Source organism: Callospermophilus lateralis, unplaced genomic scaffold (genome assembly GCF_048772815.1).
Source record: "Callospermophilus lateralis isolate mCalLat2 unplaced genomic scaffold, mCalLat2.hap1 Scaffold_74, whole genome shotgun sequence".
Lineage (NCBI taxonomy): Eukaryota > Metazoa > Chordata > Mammalia > Rodentia > Sciuridae > Callospermophilus > Callospermophilus lateralis.
Genome location: NW_027515420.1, coordinates 3,372,761 through 3,394,653, shown reverse-complemented (window position 1 = coordinate 3,394,653; position 21,893 = coordinate 3,372,761).

The following is a 21,893-nucleotide window of genomic DNA, read 5'->3' as shown; positions in this document are numbered from 1 at the left end:
TAAAGAGTGCTTATAACTCAGAAGTTCCACTTTGAAATACAACCAGCATATAATTGGCCAAAAACAAGATACCTCAAAGAATGTCAGAATCAGCATTATTTGTTGCAACCAAAAGTTAGAAACAATCCCCACATCCATAAACAGTGAAACTGATAAATGTAGAATATTTATACAAAAGAACATTATAAAGCAATAAAATGAGAAAAATACTTCTAAATGAAACATGAAAAGAATCTCAGAATCACAATTCTAAGCAAAGAGACACAAAAGAACATGAAGCATACAGTTCTGTTAACAGAAAGAGCAAAAGCAATCTAATGAATTTAAATTAGGAAGTGTAATTCGTGCTGAAGACTAAGGCATTAATGAGCTGCAGCATATGTTACCCCAATATATGGCAGCTTTGCATCTAAAAACAGAAGTAGGATGGTTACTCTCTGACCTTCTTCTGTCCTACCTTTCTGTGAAAGGCCTTAAAAGTTTTCTGACCTTTCTCTAAAGTAGACCATGAAATTCTCATGTGAGACACCCCCACCATAAATCCAGAAATAAATTTGTTTATCTCTAAAGACACAGGAACACAGAGAAGAATCTGAACACACAGGCTTTGCTAAGCACTCAACCCCCAGTTTATTACCATTAGAAAATGCCCTCGTTTCCCCAATAATTCTCCATGACTATCTGCTATTTCTAAAACCAGGGCATAAAACACAGGGCTACCTGTTTCTTTGGATTTTCCACATTATCTTATAAAACATATCTTAAATAAACTTGTATTCTTCTCACTTGCTAATTTATCTTTTGTGTTAGGTACCTCAGCCATGAAAATGATTCTAGCTCATCTCACAGGGTAGCTGTAAATACTATATAAGATAACAAGGAACTTCATAATCCATCATATAAATATATGATGCAGCCTAGTGAGTAAATTATAGATATGGATTATAGACTGTAGACATCATAAAGGGCCTGTGCTTTAAAAAAATCAACATTTTTGAAAACTAAGGACATTTGTCATTACACATACTGGTTTTTAGACAATCATTATTTATTTTCTAACACTTGAAAATGTTGTAGTCTTTGGCTTAAATTCCTGATGGTGCCAAGAGACTGAGGTTGAATAGTAGCTATTTCTTTTTCAAGGGTAGATGGTTTACTACTATCCCAACCATTCAGTTTTATTGCCAGAATGGTTATAAAAGGAATGAGTTTGGGATCCATGAAGGATGTTATTAAGATTTTTTTTTTAGAGAGAGAATTTTTTTAATGTTTATTTTTTAGTTTTCGGCAGACACAACATCTTTGTTTGTATGTGGTGCTGAGGATCGAACCCGGGACGCACGCATGCCAGGTGAGAGCGCTACCACTTAAGCCACATCCCCAGCCCCGATTATTAAGATATTTTTTAAACTTGTCTCAATAAGAAAAGGCAATTAGATTGCAGGGTCCCAGATTGAACCAAACCTTCATTTGAGGATCTACTGAGAGAGGGAGCCTACTAATTCTAGCATTGCTCTCCTGGGTTACACAGTTCAGTTTCTTCAGGCTCCTTCAGGAAGGCACTCCCTTGAAAATTCTAGTACCCCCAACAGAGAATATGCCACCTAATGGAAGTGCATCACTGGAACTTTGCAGATGCCAAAGGCAGGTGCAGAGGGTTCTGGGCTTCAGTTCCAAAGGCAGGTATCTGAGATGTGCACCAAGTGTGCTGTGCTAATATTGAGACCACTGGGCGGGACCATCTCTGCTCTTTTGGAACTTATAATCTACTTAAGGAGGCAGCTGCAGCCAGGTATTTGATGGATAGAAAATGAAAGTAAATACCAGAACAAGAGCAGCTGACAGAATGAGTGCTCTGTGGTTCTAAGAGGGGAGGTATCACTCTGCTCTACTGAAAATCCAGGAAGGCTTTTTAAAAGTAATAACATCATTGAAGATATTGATGTGAAATTCAATGAGCCAAGGCCACTCTGCCCCTGTTCCTAGGGAGAATTACCCTATGTCCCCTATGGTGATGACCACTGAGTTGAAGTCAAGTCAGGACAAGTGATTTTTGCCTCAAATTTTCCAAGTCAGTTTGCCCTGACAAGAAAGACAAAAATAAGATGAATAGGACAAATGCCTTTTTTACTTCTTATGCTAACTAAATGCCACACAGCCTCTAATCTCAGGAGTTCACTAATGGGCTTAAAAAAAAAGTTCCTTTCTTTAGAATTTCATGTAGTAAATGGACTACAGTATAGAATCAGAACAATTGCAAAATAAGTTGGCCTGTGGAATTTTGTTCCAACTGGTACTCAAAAATATTCTCTGGAATTTCTGTCTTTTGCCATACTTTCAGGAGGAACAAAAACGAATGTCAGGAGTGCTTTCATATGGGGAATTTTAACTTTCATTCCTATAGATGTTTTCACATGGAACTCACAGAAGGGAACTTCAATGAGGAAATGTATTTAATGTGTCTAAAAGTGTTTGTGATCAACATAATCTATCAACATTGATCAAATCAATTGTTCTTTACAAGGAGCTTTAAAGAAATTTTATCAGGATTTAGTTTTTGAATCTAAACCCTCAGACAATGTGGGGAGAAAAATGCACTCAAAGTGTATGTCATGTTTTTCTTTCCACCACATCTTTCCCCACATACCAAGAGAAAGACTCTTCTAATGTATTTGGGAGGGTATAGAAAATGTCATACTCTTGATTGGGTGGTGATTCACAGAATGCAATTGTAAGGAATTTTGGCTATGAGATAAGATTTCCAGGTATAAGTGTTTGATTTTTTTTTTTTGTTGTTGTTCAAAAACGAAATTCTCAACTAAATTGACACCTTTCCCAATTTAACTCTCTCTCCACACATATTACACACATACTCATAAAACACAGAGCTTTCATTTGGGTAACAAAGCTTTCTCTCTTCTCCTTTAAAACATTAAAAAAAAAAGTTTAAGAAAGCCTTACTATTATTGAAATCCCGTTGTGTGCCAGATATTTTGCATAGAAAGTCTCAATTAAGCTTCACAACAATTAAGGAAAATACAGATAGGAAAAGAGACACAGAGGGAATGCTAAAAGGCACCAAGATTGAATTTAGACCAAAGAATCCATGGTGTGTGTGAATTAAAACTTTCCTTCTCTGTTCGTGTGTTATGTATTTTGTGTGCTATGCATGTGTGTACAAAAAAACAGGTCTTAAATCTATACAAAAATGAACCAACTCTTTGTGTCTCTACAACAGCTCCACCCTGGGAAGAAGAGTATGGAAAAATTCTTTGGGATTTAAGGATAAGGATATTTATTCCATCCCTCCTCCTCAAAGCTGTGTAGTTTTATAGAGTATATCTTTATATGTGACCTTCTTGATCTAAAGATTGGTTAAGAGCCAGGTAGGCTTAGTCTTGGCAGCTAATTTTCTCAACTCATCATTCTGAGGACTGATCTATCTTACCTAAGAGTTAAATAAACCCTTCAGATATGAAATTCACAAATTTAGGTTAGCCCAATTAAATAACTTACATGGCTTCATGAAATTCCATGTTGACCACCTTTTGCTTTGGCTTCAACAAAAATCATCTTCTATTTTACATGACTGGGGAAACTATTTTTTATGATGTTTTACATGGAAGTTTTTCATAGATGTAGTGGTTTAGCAACCATTCAAGAACACATTTTCACGAACATGGAAGAAGTTCAGCTCTCCCAACCCCCCTTGCGCAAACAGTCCTGATCTCTAATATTTGTACAATTACATTTGAGTTCTCCTTATTTAAGAAAAATATGAATGAGATTTTAATGATTTCTTCCCATGCTTTTTTTTTAACACAACACATTTTATTCATTTTATATGTGGTGCTGAGGACCAAACCCAATGCCTCACACATGCTAGGTGAGCACTCTACAATTGAGCCACAACCCCTGGCCCATTCCCATGCTGTCTTGATAGAGGAGAATTAAAGAAGCCAAAAGGAAGGAATACAGAGGATTCAGAACCCCAAGCAAGTGGCTCTTGGCATTCCCTCTGTCATATGCAACCCTTGGGCTCCTTTTCTCCTTTCTATCTGGGCATTCACTCTTTCTTGCAAGGTAGAGCTTGGGTGAAGGCATGGGTCACTAATCTGTCATCAGGAGAACAACACAAATGATGATATGCACAATGCTCCACAGTCCAGACCAATGAGTTAAAATTTTGAACTATGACTGAGGTCAGGTGACAGCTGTAAAGAACAAATAAGAGACAATTTACTAGGATCACAAACATTAGCTTTAGAATGAAACTGTAACTAACACCCACTGAGGACCCTAGGTTAGGTCCTAGGTTCTGGAATAGGGAGATCCCTAAGAGAGCCTCCTTGCATTCAAGGAGTTCCCAACCTGGTGAGCTCAGATTGCTTACAATAATGGGCATATGTCATGCCTTCAGGGACAGAGTAGAACAGAGGATACAAGTGACAAATATAAAACAAGTGACCTACTTAACTCTACCTGGAGTAGTGAAGGTTAGACTGTGCTGATTAAATAGTTCAATCCCCCTTTCATTTTGCTTATGGGGTAACTGAGTCCTCTAGAAATGCATCCTAAATACACTAGTCAAAACCAACACTATAGCTCAGGTTTAGACATGAAGGTGAAACCCCTGCCTGAATAATTAAAATGCAAATCTCAGCCAGGCTTGGTGGGGCATGCCTAAAATTCCAGTGGCTTGGGAGGCTGAGGCAGGAGGATCTCAAGTTCAAAGCCAGTCTCAGGAAAAAAAAAGCAAGGTGCTAAGCAACTCAGTAAGACTCTGTCTCTAAAAAAAATATAAAATAGGGCTAGGGATGTGGCTCAGTGGTTGAGTGGTGCCCCTAAATTCAATCTCTTGCACCTCTCCCCTCCAAAAAAAATCTCTAGGTCCCACCTCTGAGGTTCTCTTTCAGAGTATGAAAAGAGCGGAGGTAAGACACCCAGGTGGACCTCCTCATGTTCAGCCACTTGCACTTGAGATACTTTTCAGGAGGATGAGAACATAGAAATAATGGGTTCTCCAGAGTGAGAAGTTTAGGTCCAAATCCCTATGTGACATACTTTTAGGGAGGTTAAATGGAATCTCCATGTTTGTGATGAGGTATGCATTATGTAGAAAGAGGATAATAATAACTACTTACTGCGGTATCCTGAGTCTTACCAGATAATATGTATGGATTATGGGGACTAGGGCTTGGCATGCAATTCTAGCCACCGTCTACTAAACTGTCATCAGATACAGAACACAACAGGACACATTATTCACTATTGCAGAGTGAGGATCCAGTCCCCAGATCTCCTGATTCTCCGGTAAGTTTTTTTTTAAACCATCCCATAATGGTTTCCAGGGATGTGACTCTCAGAGCAGTTGATGTGAATGATCAACTGCTCTCTGAGACGAGCAACAACTTTTATTTTCTGCCATCCTCTGTCCTCAGACAACTTCTCTGAGGTTTTATACTGGTTGCATTCCATTTTAGCATTTTAGAAGTTAGGCCATCCTTTTTTTTGGGGGGGAGGGTCAAATCTAACCCCATAAACATGTGCTATTGTGTATAAGAATACATAAACTATGAGATGTACCTTTGTGGCATGAGAACCTTTTATAGTCTCAGAAAGATAACCACACACAAATTTAAACTGATTATTCAACATATTATATGGTTGCATATCAATATATTGTAGGGTTCAGAAAGTCTGGCAAAGTTTAAGACAAAAGAAGACATAAATGTGTCTGAAAACACAGGGAAAGACTTTGGGGAAGCCATACAACCAGGTTTTATAGGAAAGGATAGAAGGAATCTTCTGCCTTATGATTTTAGAAATATTTATAAATATTTACAAATATTTATGCTCACTCACTTCCCAAAGCTTTCAAAACTGTTTCCAGATGATCAATCACATCAGTGTTACCTGGCAATTTGTAGGAATGCAGAATCCCATGCCCAACTCCAACTTCTAATCAGAGTCTGCATTTTAGCAAGATTTATGAATGATTTTGTGCGCTATGAAGAAATACTGGTATAAAAAACACAGAAGCACTTGCCACCCAGTTCAACAATTACTGACACACAGTCAATCTTGTTTTATTTGTACCACTGCCCATTTTCTCCTGTTTGGATGATTTTAAAGGAAATCCCACAGGCCATCTCATATAAGTGGTAATTGTTTCATGCTATGCATTTATGAAAGACCTAATGTCTTATAAATAAACTTCAAGACATTTATCACATCCAAATATCATAACAATTCTTGAGTATTGTTAAATATTCTAAAACGAATATTTAACAGGTAAGGAAGAAGGGCATTCTATTTTGAAGAATCAACAGGGATTTAAATAGCCAGCTTGAAGATTAGGGTTAGTTTTTTTAATGCCAGAGAAACCTGAGGCTGAACAATCACCCACAATATCATCTGACACAGTGCACAGTGTGTCACCAATAACATCACGTCCAATTAATTCATCTGACACAGCACACAGTATGTTACCAATATCATAACATCAAATTAATTTTGTCAGGTGTTGTATTAGGGGACACGAACCCAAAAAGTACAAGGTACATTCTTATAAATGGCTTGCTAAAGGAGTAAAAAGCTAATTTTTTTTTTTTAGAGAAAATTTTTTTTTTTTTTTTTTTTTTTTTTTTTTTTTTTTTAGTTTTCGGCGGACACAACATCTTTGTTTGTATGTGGTGCTGAGGATCAACCCAGGCCGCACGCATGCCAGGCGAGCGCGCTACCGCTTGAACCACATCCCCAGCCCTAAATGCTAATATTTTTAAAATATCAATATTAAAAAAATATTTAAATATTAAAAAGTACTGAAAATGCTAACATTTTCAAAATGTCTGTTAATAATTAATCTGCAAGGGAAAATATATTTATAGTGCTCCAACTGAAAATACTAGCCTGAGGTTCAGAATAATCAGCATGGCAAAGTGTCTAAAAAAAGAGATCAAAGCCAAGAAACACCAACTTGTGAATAGTTTATTGAAGGATCAAGGAGAACCCAGTAAGACCTGTTACCTCAGGAACCTCAGGGATAGTGATAGACCTGTACTCTGAGGGACCTTTCTTGAATCAGGTGGCTGAAATTGCAATATAAACCTAACCATCAAGGAAGCTGTCAGAAGATATTTGGGTGGAGGTGTGAGAGAATGACATGGTGATATTAAGCTTTATAATGTTTATTCATTTGAATACAGAGAAAATAAACACAATCTGATATACTGGATATATAATCCAAACCAAAATCAATTGATTATGGAGAATAACCAAATGGTCCACATCTGCGTCTCAAGGGCACTCCAGGGCTATCTAAGAGCTGTGGCACATTTCAGGAAGATACAGTCAGGTGCTCAGGCAAAGGTTAATTTCCAGATTACCCCAGATGTCAGCCTGCAAAGCTGGTACTTAATTCCACATGCAGTAGAAATCCATGGGACTCTTTAATGGGATAAAAATGGCCCTTCAGGAAGGGTGTCTGACATCAGCAGTGAGCAAGAGTGACAGACTACAAGTGGGGTTCCAAAGAAGGGATTGTTGCAATGATTCTGCTTGAAGAGATAAGCCCTAGGATGCCAAAAAAGGTCAACTGAATGTCAGCTGGGAGAGCTGCCTTCCTGCACAGACTCTTCTCTCTTTCACCAAGACCCCATGTTTGCCAACCTGAAATACACCCTCTGCTGTAGAAATGAGACCCTCCCTGAAAAGAAAACTCAGGCATTGGGGTAAGACGAAAGATCTCCAAATCTACAGACTGTTGAACAAGTATGCATAAAACTCTCTTCACACCCTGGAATAGATCAGAAAGCTAACAAGATGGACCAAAAGATGCAATTCACCTGAAATTTTTTAGTGATTTGAACAAAAATTTTATTGGGAAGAGTGACCAATTCCTATGGAAAGGATATGTTAATTTAGCATGTAAAAGAAGCTATCTAAAAGAGTTTGGGGCTTTCATTTTTATGGGGGGGGGAGAGAGAGAGACATGCATAAAGAGAAAAAAGAAATAAAGAGAGGGGAGGAGTGGGCTGGAGATAAGGGAGAATAAAGCAGAAGAGAAGAAAAGAACCAGGAAAAAAGAGAAAGAATGTGTTGTGAACTTTACCATGACCCTTCACATCAGCAGTGAAGTAACCAAACTTACAAGATAATTGGGGGGGGGGGTGTGGACTTGCAGGTCTCTGGGTACACAGCAATTAAAAAGCTGAGTGTCAGCAACCTGAAATCTAGCGTATATGTGCAATTAAATTTTTATAAGTCAAATGTGAGAGATTTCTTAACGGAACTCTCTAATGAGTCCTTTAACAATATGAATTAATCATGTTCCTATTTATCTAAGTAACGAAGGCACTTGACTATCAGGTTTTCTTACACTGGGATGATCCCGTAACTCCTCTCAAAAGGTATGACAAGCAGGAGGCAGCCCTGTGACATGGCTGGTAAAATATTCAGTGTTTAAATTGTGCTGGGGGAGGGCAGTGGGGGAGGAGGGTTTTGATGCCTTCCAGGGTCTGGCTGAGTGATATGCACCCTCTCACCTGGATAATGATGTTGTCAGTGGATGACAGAGGGATGAGCAAGGTGATGGTGGCTCTCCATTCTTCACTAATGTCCCCATCCAAGCATCCATTTTCTCATTTACGATCTCCTTGACACCGACTCTATTTACATGGCATCGGGATTAATCAGCCCGGAGTGTTTTAGCTACAGGAATCAGGCTATCCGTGTAACTCAGCGTGGCAGCGTGACATTATCACCAGCTAAGCAATATTCATTCTGTATGATCACCATCTCCAGAGAACCTGCTATGTGATAGGACTTCAGGTACTGAAGTCATAAACCATTACCCTCATCCCCAAACAGCTCGATGACACTTTTCCTCAAGGACAGGCATGGAAAGGGCACATCCGCAAGGGCACAGCAGAAGTTTCCATCACCAGGCACTGCTGGAGAGGTACCTATCCTCAGTTCCTCATGTACAGAATTACCCGAGACCTCAGTCTCCACCCACTAGCCCAGTGGCAAATGGATTTTTGTCAAGGTACCAATAGCACTGCATCACAATGATTCTTAAAATACATTTGATGAGTGAACAACTGATTCAACAAATGAGTCTGGTGAATGTGATAATATTAGTTTTACCAGAAAAGACAGGAAGTTTTTGAAGAAAAAAGTCAAATGTGCTTCTCTTATTGTCTTATTTTATCCCCAACAAATAATCTAATTAAGTTTTTAGTGACAAGTGGATGCCTTCTAGATAAACTGACTCTTACCAGGTGAATCAGCTGCTGTATCTTTAACTGGTAAAAAAAAAACTCATGTGGTTCAAAAGGAATCGCAAGGCTTATGCTACCACATATCAAGAGAAAGCACTAGTAGTTTCTCAGCCGATAGCCTTCAGTGCTAAACTCTGCATACTTTGCCTCATAGCAGAGAGGGAACAGAAAGACGTTCAAATTCAGACACACCTGGGTTCGATTTCCATCTGTACCACCTTTTCCTTCTGAGACCCTGGCACCTTTCAGTTTTCCTAGGGATTGTTTCTTTATCTGTAACGTAGACCACATGCCATAGTAGTCACTAAAATACACCTTAAGTGAAATTCTGAATGTAAGTTTTCTAACATATACTGCCTGGGACTCAGTAGGTGCTCCTTAAGTAGAAGGTGCCATTCTTCATGGATTCATATTCTTCAAAAATTAGCAAGGTTTGGTTTGTGTGAATGGTTGGCCAAATCCTCAGGGACACCTCCATGACTTCTCTAAGCATTGTTGCAGAAACCAACCAACCAAACAGGAAACCACCAGGGATGGGATTTGGATCACATGCTACATGTGTTGTTGCTCCCCCAAGTTTCCATCTCTGAATAATATCCTCAATCTCTTTCTCTCATCTTTTCACTGATGGGCAGAATGCTTACTCCTAACTCAAGGAAATAGACGTATGACTTTTTGAAAGCCACCTAGGTTATGTTGGTTTCTCTTTACTTCTATTTGAAATGATTCTGTTGAACGAGGCCATCTCTAAGGTCTCGATGGTCTCTGATTCTACTGCATTAATGTTCATAGTTCTGAGAAAAGAAATCATAAAGTCAACCTAGTTACAGATATTAAACCAAACGAAGCCCAATGACTTTCTTAACTTTCCTCTAATGGGAAGAAGATTAATATCTATTTAGCACATAGGATTACCGATGCTATGCTAGATACTGTCATACATTGGGGACAACTGTTGGTTGAAATCAATTAAAGGAAATTACCTAAAACAATCCCGACTTCCAGGATTGTTTGGTCACTCACTAGCTAATTGGTGTATTTCTGTAATACTAGGTAGATACCATGAAGAAATTTGCTTTATGGTTAATAATCCTTTGACTAGTCAGCACAACAGATTTATCAGTTGGGAGTACATTAGTCAGAAAAAGTCCAATTAAATCTACCTATTGAGACAGATAGTAGGGCTCACAGACTCCCCATTATACACTGTTTAATCAAGCAGGTAATGGAAAAGTCAGCCTTAATGTTTCTCTTCCTGCAATTCCTCAAAACCAAAGTTCTACAATAAACATTCAACAAATATTAGCTCAGCCACTCCTAGCAGAATCCCAAGGGTGGAAGGAATGACTCTGCTTTTTAAGCCTACTATGTAAATTCTCAATGTGTCATTCAATTCATTCACTAAATTTACATGGAGACTTTTCTTTCTGGCCAGAATGAGACACTCTGGGTATGGGAGGAGTTAAAGAAATTAGATCATTGATCTTCCAGACATCCCAATTAAGATTGGGGAACAGATGTTATTCATTCTCTCTCTCTCTCTCTCTCTCTCTCTCTCTCTCTCTCTCTCTCTCTCTCACACACACACACACACACACACAGTTATGTGTACATACACATAGAACTCCTCTTGCCTGCTCCCACTCTTATCCAAGTTCTGGGTGAGTGACTCTTTGCTTATCTTCACTTGTATCAGACACTTATCAGTGTCTCAGAGGCAGAAAGGAACATGCGGCAATGAAAGAGATGATGGGAAGTCAGTCTAGAGTACAGTAGATGAAAACCAGAAGCCCCTCAAGGGAGCCCTAAATGATGCCTGGGTCTAGGCGGAGTGCCAAGACCTTAAGCGATTTTAAAACATCTCAACCATTCTGCCCCTTGAATAAAGTGAAGGCATCATGTGTGATTTACTCCATCATTTCTTTCAGTCATAAGGACACCTCTTTTGTTGGTAAAAAGCCAGTCCCTTTATTCAACACTGAAGTACCAGGTGACCTCAGACAAGAATGACATTATGAAAAATAATGTCTTATTATTTTATTAAGGATGCTTAAAGACCTAGGCTTAGCACTCAACCTGCATCACATAGACCTTGATCTCCTATCGACACTCTAAAGTAGACATTCTTTGTATCCCTATATGGCTGATCAAAAAAGAATAGGGTTAAATATATTTCTCAAAGTCATACAACTGTTACTAGGTAACTGAATCACACGTAAACCCAAACCTGCACAGTTCAAAAGTCCTTGCGTTTATACCCATGCCCCATTCTTTTGTCTCAATCCCCTATGCGGATACCTCAGCTGTCTGGGCAAAGAAAAAAAATCACAAACAAGTATAGACACCTGTTTTAGAGGTTTCAAAACCCACTTCCACGATGGGAGAGTGCAACTTTCATCAGCTAGTGCTTCTGTTTGGAGGGACAATGAAAGGCTGAATTAAAACCTTACTATCATCATCTTACTTACTATCAACACTCCCTCTATTTGAGAAGGAACCGATCTTTTCTCAATCAATGCAGTTATTGTGTTGAAGGTAGGCCTCCTTTTGACAATATTTTGACTTTAAACTGGAAAGATTAAAAAAAAACAAAAGAAAGGGAAAAGATAAGGCAGAATAGATTGGATGGCAAGGAACTCATGAAAAAGATGATATCACTGGTACAAAGAGAACAGCAATAGGACAGAAGGCTGAGTGAGAAGTGTCACCCCTTTGAGGACTGGGAGTTCAGAATCTTCTGCAATCCCCCTGGTCTATTGCTGTCCTTAGACAAACAATAGAGTGACAACTGCTACTAACATCCCCAAACTGCTCTTTTCCCAGAATCGAGCATTTCCCAAGGAGACAGCTTAGATTTCATGGGAGGTATTATCACCCAGGCTGTAGCAGAGATCGAACTTGTTGCAATCACACTGAACTCAGAAGTTTCCAACCTCTGTTTAAAAACACATATAATAACTCTCCTTTACTCAACCCTTGCAGTAACTGCAGGTCATCAGAACAATGATGTGTGTGTCAATAGCTTCTTCTTTCATTCATGGCTACGCTGCCTCATTTGGTTTCATCAACAAGTAACTTCCAAGTGATCCTTTCCAACCCCTGACAGGTTTTTTCTTTTATTCCCCATTTTTAATGCATTTTTTTTCTGGCCATGGGCCATAATATTCATCAAATTAGCAATATGAAAGCAATTGATCATGTCCATAATCGTTTTCAGAATCAATGCCTAGGGCATGAAGACACAGTAACATCATTTGGCAAGCTGACTTGAATGACTTTTCTTCCATTCTTATTGAAAATGACTGACTTTTCTGGAAGGTTTCTGTGATGTTGATAGGAAAGAAGAGCATTGCATTAACAGCCTCAAAATATGAATGATACCCAATCAATTTCTAGCCCTGTTTTGGGTCATTATTTTTTAACTCTTTAGATGTCATCTTTTCTGGGCTTAAAACTTCATTTATGCTCTATCCTGAATTCAGGACCTCCTCTGCTTCCCTTGATTCCATTTCCCAACTTTTCTTCACAGACACCCTGTGTATCTGCTGTACAAAGTCAGGAATGAGAACTAACTCATGTTATTCTCCCACATAAGTATACTGTCAATTTTTAGAATTTCAGGTATATGCACAGTCCAGTGGTGCCTTTGGAGAAGGAGGAGAGCCCACACAAATCAGTGGTCATGTCTAAAACCTTCAACAGAGCCACAAACACAAAGTGTCTCTGTTTCTCTGTGGACTGAGACACTGGGGGAATCACTTTGAGTCATATCTGTTGCCCAGAAATAATTCCAAACATGTAAATAAACATCAGACACAACAACACACTTGTCTATTAGTAAGAACTCTGGTTGCAACAGTTAACAAGAATCAACAGGTACTCCTCTGAGTAAGAAAGGGGAGACAAAGGGAAGTTGGCACATGGCATGGATAGGAAAATCAGGATAGGAAAACCATAGGGATGCCAGGAGTGTTCTCAATCCAGGTCTCTTCTTGATTTCCCTTTGGTGATTTGCATTGTTTTCTCCTCAGTTCCCTTACTGGTGGACAATGGCCTCTCTAGAACCCTTAATGATAGACATGGCTGCCGCCCTTTTATTCCAATTCCAAATTTTCTGCCAGTGGGAAATCTGACTGAATGCAACCAGCAATGAGCTAGGAGCAATGAGGCACTAACTGTAAACAAGCCTGATGGGACCCTCTGTAGGTTTCCCATAGGTATGTGGAGATGTCTCCAGAACAGCAAGCTCTTGTGAGCTGAGCACGAACCTAATTCCCATGAGTTATGGGAGAAACTGCTCACTGATGGAGGCTGACAAGGCTGAGGTAACACACTGAAAGCTCCTGGGCCCCTCCTCCCTCAGCACACCTAAGACCACAGATACCCTCACACTCCTGCTGCAGTCATTATTCCAGAAATAAAGAAGGGTTGACTGGAGAACTCCTCGCCAGGATCAACCTGGTGGCCCAACACTGTCCACCCTGAAGTCCACCCATAGAACAAACTCACTGTCTTCCTCTTCAAAAGGAGGTACATTTCCAAGAACTACTATAATGTGCATACTTCCCAGTTCTTGCTTCCCATAAAGCCTCAGAGACACAGCTACAAAAAGCCTTGGTCTGATTTTTGGCAGAGGCACAGCACAAAGTCTCTGGTCTCTTGGGCAAACAGGTCCAGTGGTGAAAGCCTTTCAACAAAAGCACTGAATTACCTAAAGGTAAACAAACACTGATGTCTACATGTCAAGAATGATATAAAGTTTTTCCTCCAATTAAGTGAGCAAATGATCATACAATAGTTCAGTGAGAGAAGGATTCCTCTGTTTTACAGACAGGACAACTACAGATTAGAGATTAAAGGCTCCCACTCACAGTATGAAGAAAACTTTTTGGAGGCAAGCTACTTGGTTATTTTTCTGCCCTTGAGGTCTATGAAGGTTTTGCAGATTTTCTTAAGTCCTCACCCCCATTCCCTTATTTCAGAGTTATCTTGTCCATGAGTGGGTTTTTGCCCACAGGAGAAACTTCCAGCCATGTGGAGGAAGGGAGCCTGAGCCAGTGAGCCTTCTGATAATGAAATACAGAGTTAAGCAAGGCAGCTGCATGTGGCACATTAATCACCCCTGATGTTCTGGGAGAAGTGATATAATTATAAATCAGTTAATCCCCTCGTTCTTTGGGAGTGGGGTGAGGAAATTGTTAATCAACATCGTAAACACATTTGGAAAGAGATTTCCATAGGACAGCATGGAAGGAACAGAGATAGGCAGATCAATTCAACAGGAAAATCTCTTATTTGTCACATCTGGAAGCACCCTAGTTAAGTCTTAAATAGATTGTGTAGTAAAGAAGATCTCATGAACAAAAGGAGTGGGGAGAGGGCAGGAGGATTTGAGTCAATACCTTTGGCCATGTTCCAAGTATCAGAAAAGAGCTGGGAGGGAGGAACTCAGAGGCTGCTTGATCAAGGAAGTATGAAGAAGAGCTTGCCCCCTTTCTTTCTTTCATATTCAATTAAAAACACAACACTAATGCAGATGGATGCTTCTCAACTTGTGATGGGGTTATATATTCTGATAGGACCAATGAAAGCTGAAAATATCCTAAGTGAGTACACTCAAGCTCCCGAACACCATAATTCAGCAATATAGCACACTAAAGAATCCTGATCCTTTATCCCTATAATCACGTGGTTGACTGGGAACTGCAGTTTTCTCCAATACCCTGCTACTGCCTAACATTGACAGAGACTTTCCTACTGCAAACCACAGGTGGGAAAAACATCCAAATTTGCAAATTGAATATGGTTTCTATAAAACATGTATTGCTTTCACATATTATAACGTTGAAATCATAAGCAGAACCATGGTAACTTGAGAGAAAACTAAGCTATTCTGCATCTTCACCCAATATCTGAAGAGGACTAGGCCACTAACTTCAAGCCTCTTTCTATCAGAACTCCTTTCAGGATTTTTCCCAAGAAATGCCATGTTTTATTTTAATTTTAATATTAAATAATTCAATCTATGTACTCATATAATTAACTATAAAACTGCTAATCTGTGGGTCATTAAATTGATATTATCATTGTAGTCATCATCAAGTTGAGGGAATATAAGGCAAAACGAAACTCTTTAGATACTCTGTACAATCAAGAATACAAATGCAGTAAGATTTCATTTGGGCATTAGTGATATCAAACTTAGGGTATTTATTACTGCATTTAATACCAAACAATCTCTACATTGGATGACAGGATCTTCAGGCTCCCAACATGTTTTTAGATGTGGAGACGTGGATTCTGCTCCATTGTGACCTAAGTCAACCTAGAGCACAATGATTCAGCAAATTAAAAATCAAAAAGGCAAAATCTTCACATTTAGCATTATGACTGGGGTCTCTGGGGAAAAGCAAGTGAATTGGGTGCTTTGCTTGCTACGATGAAATAAAATCATCTTCAACACGAACCCAGCAGTTGAGACATCAACCATGAATTCAATACCAGCAGGACTTGGCTTTGGCACAATGGAGTTTAAACTTCATATTCACCAATAGTAACAGATGAAAAGTTGATCAGGTCACTGGACATAGTGTTAAAACATTTGGCACTCCAAGGTCAAGGAGTTTTTCTATAAAAAGAGTATAGTATTCACTAATTGACTCTAGGAGTCACCAAGAATCTGGGTGTTTCCTCCTCTAACTCATTTTCCTTGTCAATGGTAAAGCTCAGATACCACTTAATAGCAATTTCACACTTGAGAATCATCAAATCTCTAATGTGTTATACAACAGACTAACAGGTAAAGGGTTAAAACTTCCGGAATATTCATCCTTCGTATGCCTGAACCTGAAGGGTCTTATTTAATCCTGAATATTCTATGAAATCAACATTATAAATATGACCCTTTTTTATATCTCAGAATCATATATATCCTTTGTAAGTGGTAGAAGCATAATTCAAACCCAAATAGTGGGAGTCTTTAGACAACATATCTATACTAGGCCATGTTACACCTGCTAAGATACAGTGACATAAATAAAAACATACATCCAGGGTGGGCTTTTTAACTTGGCCTTCATGAGGGGATAATCACTTAACATTTCTTCATAGGACATACTGGGTTATTAAACTGCTTCATTTTAGACACCAAGTCGAGGGGCATTTGTGAGATGAAATGAGGAATCCTGGCCCAGTGACAGTGTTCATCATGTTCACCAACTTACACACATGTCATATATTGAGGAGGGAGTCACTGATATTGACAGAAGTGAACTTCAATTATTTGCTCATCAAGTCTGGGGTGACCTCATCAACCTATTTTTTGCAGCTTGGCCCAGAGCTTCATTCTTTCTCCCAGGGCTTGTTCCACATGACTTGTCCTCAATGGTGATTTCAACACAAGTGAAAAACACAGCTGTTAGATTCAGCTGGAACCTCAGGTCCAAGGCCATTAGGGAACACCTCTGGTGATGTTTCTTCCTCTGGGCCTTCTGTTGAAATATCTCAAATCAGACCACCTCAGTCTCATTTGAGCAAAAAAAAATTCCCAGTTAAGAAAATTTCCAGTTTAAGTAAGTCCCATTTGTTGATTCTTGTTATTAACTCTTGTGCTATGGGTGTCCTATTAAGGAATTTGGAGCCCGACCCCACAATATGTAGATCAGAGCCAACCTTTTCTTCTATCAAACGCAGAGTCTCTGGTTTGATATCAAGGTCCTTGATCCATTTTGAGTTAACTTTTGTGCATGGCGAGAGGAGGGGATTCAGTTTCATTATGTTGCATATGGATTTCCAGTTTTCCCAACACCATTTGTTGAAGATGCTATCCTTCCTCCATTGCATGCTTTTAGCCCCTTTATCGAATATAAGATAGTTGTAATTTTGTGGATTGGTTTCTGTGTCCTCTATTCTATACCATTGGTCCACCCGCCTGTTTTGGTACCAGTACCATGCTGTTTTTGTTACTATTGCTTTGTAGTACAGTTTGAAATCTGGTATCGCTACACCTCCTGATTCACACTTCCTGCTTAGAATTGCTTTTGTTATTCTGGGTCTTTTATTTTTCCATATGAATTTTATGATTGCTTTCTCTATTTCTTCAAGAAATGCCGTTGGGATTTTGATTGGCATTGCATTGAACCTATAGAGAACTTATGGTAATATCGCCATTTTGATGATGTTAGTTCTGCCTATCCATGAACAGGGTATATTTTTCCATCTTCTAAGATCTTCTTCTATTTCTCTCTTTAGGGTTCTGTAGTTTTCATTGTATAAATCTTTTACCTCTTTTGTTAGGTTGAAACAATAAGAGAGGTAAATAGGGAGCCTACATCATGGGAACAAATTTTTACTCCTCACACTTCAGATAGAGCCCTAATATCCAGAGTATACAAAGAACTCAAAAAATTAAACAATAAGAAAACAAATAACCCAATCAACAAATGGGCCAAAGACCTGAACAGACACTTCTCAAAGGAGGACATACAATCAATCAACAAATACATGAAAAAATGCTCACCATCTCTAGCAGTCATAGAAATGCAAGTCAAAACCACCCTAAGATACCATCTCACTCCAGTAAGATTGGCAGCCATTATGAAGTCAAACAACAACAAGTGCTGGCGAGGTTGTGGGGAAAAGGGAACTCTTGCACATTGCTGGTGGGACTGCAAATTGGTGAGGCCAATATGGAAAGCAGTGTGGAGATTCCTGGGAAAGATGGGAATGGAACCACCATTTGACCCAGCTATTGCCCCTCTCAGACTATTCCCTGAAGACCTTAAAAAAGCGTACTACAGGGATACTGCCACATCGATGTTCATAGCAGCACAATTCACAATAGCTAGACGGTTGAACCAACCTTGATGCCCCTCAATAGATGAATGGATAAAGAAATTGTGGCATTTATACACAATGGAGTACTATGCAGCACTAAGAAATGACAAAATCATGGAATTTGCAGGGAAATGGATGGCATTAGAGCAGATTATGCTAAGTGAAGCTAGCCAATCCCTAAAAAACAAATGCCAAATGTCTTCTTTGATATAATGAGAGCAACTAAGAACAGAGCAGGGAGGAAGAGCAGGAGGAAAAGATTAACATTAAACAGAGTCATGAGATGGGAGGGAAAGGGAGAGAAAAGGGAAATTGCATGGAAATGGAGGGAGACCCTCATTATTATACAAAATTACATATAAGAGGTTGTGAGGGGAATGGGAAAAAATAAGGAGAGAAATGAATTACAGTAGATGGGTTAGAGAGAGAAGATGGGAGGGGAGGGGAGGGGGGATAGTAGAGGATAGGAAAGGTAGCAGAATACAACAGTTACTATTATGGTATTATGTAAAAATGTGGATGTGTAACCGATGTGATTCTGCAATCTTTGTAATGTTTTGAATAACCAATAAAAAAAAGAAATAAGAAAAAAATTATAAAAAAGAAAATTTCCAGTTATACAACATTTTATTGGGTGCTAAACTCACAGCCCCTCCTTATCATTAAGGATTTCATTTATAAACCTTGTTGGTTTTCTATCTGGCCATGCTTTAAATTAAAATGTAAAGATACAAAGCTGATTGTAATGACTGTAATATGCTTCCATGTGACCCAAGTGATCTACTTAACTGTAAAGTACATCAGACCATTCTAGTACCCCTGCTCCTAGAGAGAAGGGGTAGGCCTACATGCTCATTTTAGAGATGCATCACCCCTGCTGGTTAGGTCTATAAGAATTAAACAACCATCATCTGTTTGCATTTCTATCTGGCTCCCGGACTCACAAAAGCTTCAATAAATATTGGCATCTTTTATAAATGAGCTGTGGGAGTGCGAAACCCAGGGTCTTTATCAGATAAAATCAGTTCCAAGCAAAATCATGGGGAAACTTACAATTCTCAAAATATTGAACATTATATTGTTGCCTTTTTTTTTCTGCAAATGACTCATCCAATTTTTTTAACATCCCTTTGAGGTAAACACCCATAAAGGATCATTTGTCCCAATTGCTCCCCATCTCCTATTAGAAAGGCTAATGGGAGAAAACTGCTCAAGTCCCAAACAAAAATTAAAATTTAAAAATATATAAAATAAAAGAACTTCCTATGTGCTTCATTTTGAGGACACTTTGTTTGCTAATTCTTATATTAAATTATTTATGCTGGATGTCTTCAAACAAAGCTACAGAGAGGAAAAGGAGATTCATCAAAGAGTTCCAACTTGAAACTTCATAAGCTTCTCTAGATGACAAAACAAATCAGATAAAGACAAATTTTTGCTAAATCTATGGAAATGGGCAGGAAGGGGAGGGAAGAAAAGTAAGGACTTCACAACATAATGTATATGTTTCCTGCAATAGACTGAAAAGTGTTCTAACTCTGAATTGTCCACTTATTAACTACATGGTCAGGCAAACTGCTCGTCTTTGTCTTTAATTGGAACAATGAAGATCAGGACAAAGTGCTTCCCTGTTAAGTGGAGGGTGAAGATGAAAATGAGATAATGCACAGTTAACATTGTTTCATTCATGACACACATTTTATGCTCTAACATGTAGCATATATAGGAAGACAGTTGGCATCCCACTGGATGGATCAGCTAGGACATATATAACATTTAATACTATGCTACATCTTAACACAGTACAACAATTACATTAACAGGCTAGCAACCATCAGTTCCTTTTTTATGACAGGGGAAAAGATACCAAAGAAATTATGGTAGGCATTCAGCCTAGAATGTTCAGACAAATACTGGGAAAATGCCTCTAAGAGTTCATACAAAGTAAAGAGGAGTCATTTACAAAAGTGAAATTCAAATCAACTATAAAACACAGAAAAGAGAAGCAACAGGAAATCAAGGCAACAAGTGTGACATTAAAAAGATACCAGACTTCAGAAAGTACGCTGAGCCAACCGAGAATCTTGGTCCTACATAATGCTGTTCTCTCACTGTTCTATAGAAACTTCAAAAATTTAAATGAGCCAAAATGTTAACAGTCTCTAGGAATAACAAATCCAATTTTATCTGGTTTGTTTTCTTCTTCTCAGAATAACTGAGCCCAGCCCATTGTTTCTGGATGAGTCCGAAGCAATTTTTTCTTTCTAACTCTCCTGTGGCTTCAGCTGCAATGCATGGGGGGCTTTTTTTTTATCCCAGTAGCTACCAATTAACCACCTTCTAAGAGCTCAGCAGCGGATCCAAGTTACAAAGAGAAAAGAGAATCGTCCACCACTGCCATCTATAGCCAAACATCTGACCAGAAGAACTGAATGTTAAACATATTTCCTTATGGGATTAGTAAAATAAGGCTACTTACATGAGAGGAATTTAGGAAGCCAGTGACAAAGTGGTAGCATTGACATCCATGAAGAATTTCCAAATCCCTGACATCACACCAACCATGTTATACAACAGCCAATGACTCCACTGAGAAACACACTATGTACATGAACTAATGTTAACAGTCAACGAATGGCCCAATTTCTTAGTTTACTCTTTGCCATGTTATTTTTTCCAGGTGCTTATGCTCAGATCAGTGAGAACCTCAGCAGCAACTTTTTCTTACTGACTTTGACTTTCACGTCACATTTAATTATGCCAGATAAAAACTGCAGAAATACTATATGGAATACAAGTCACATAACAAGAACACAGGGACTGAACATTTGTGAATCAGATTTGGTCCAAGATTTAGGAAAGTTTTTTTTTTTTTTTTTCCATGAGCATCTGTGATGGTATAAGCATTAGGCTCTCTTGCTTTCATATGGAAAGCCAATGTTTAGTAAAGACAGGACATAAACCTTCTAGATATAGTCACATGACTGACACTCTAAGCCTCAAATTCCTCCTTTGAAAAACACAAATGGTAATAAGCACACTTCAAACAATAACCTCATTAGGTTGTTGTAGGATTAAATGAGATGATATACACAGAATATTTCACATTGCACCTGGCAAAGTTCAATAAGGATTTATTAGCAGCAGCACTATAAATCAAAACTAATGAGACTAGTAATATCCTGTGGCAATTAAGTGATATTCATTGTTATAGTTTGGATTGTGATATCCCCCAAGAGCTCATGTGTAAGACTATGCAAGAATTCTCAGAAGTGAAATGTTTGGATTGTGAGAGCTATAACCTAATTGGTGGATTGATCCACTGACAGATTAACTGGGTGGTTACTGTACACAGGCAGGGTGTAGCTGGAGAAGATAGGTCACTGGAGATTTGCCTTTGAGGTTCATATTCTGTCCCTAGTGAGCCTGTCTCTTTCTGGTTCCTGGCTGTCATGTCCTGGGCTGCTTTCCTCCACCCTTCTCTTCCACCATGATGTTCTGCCTCACCCAGGGCTCAGAGGTATAAAGTAAGTAGACTATTGACAGAGACCTCTGAAACTGTGAGCCTAATAAATATTTGCTCCTCTTATTTTTCTTCTTGGGTATTTTGGCTATAGCAATAAAAAAGCTGATTCAAACACTGATTCAAAGTCATAAAAGTCTATAGCTTTTAACTAGCAGATCAACCTTCTGCTATCTATCCAAGAAAAATAATCTCATAACAAACCAAGAGGCATGTAAAAGACTATTGATAAGATGTATTGTTTGGCATAA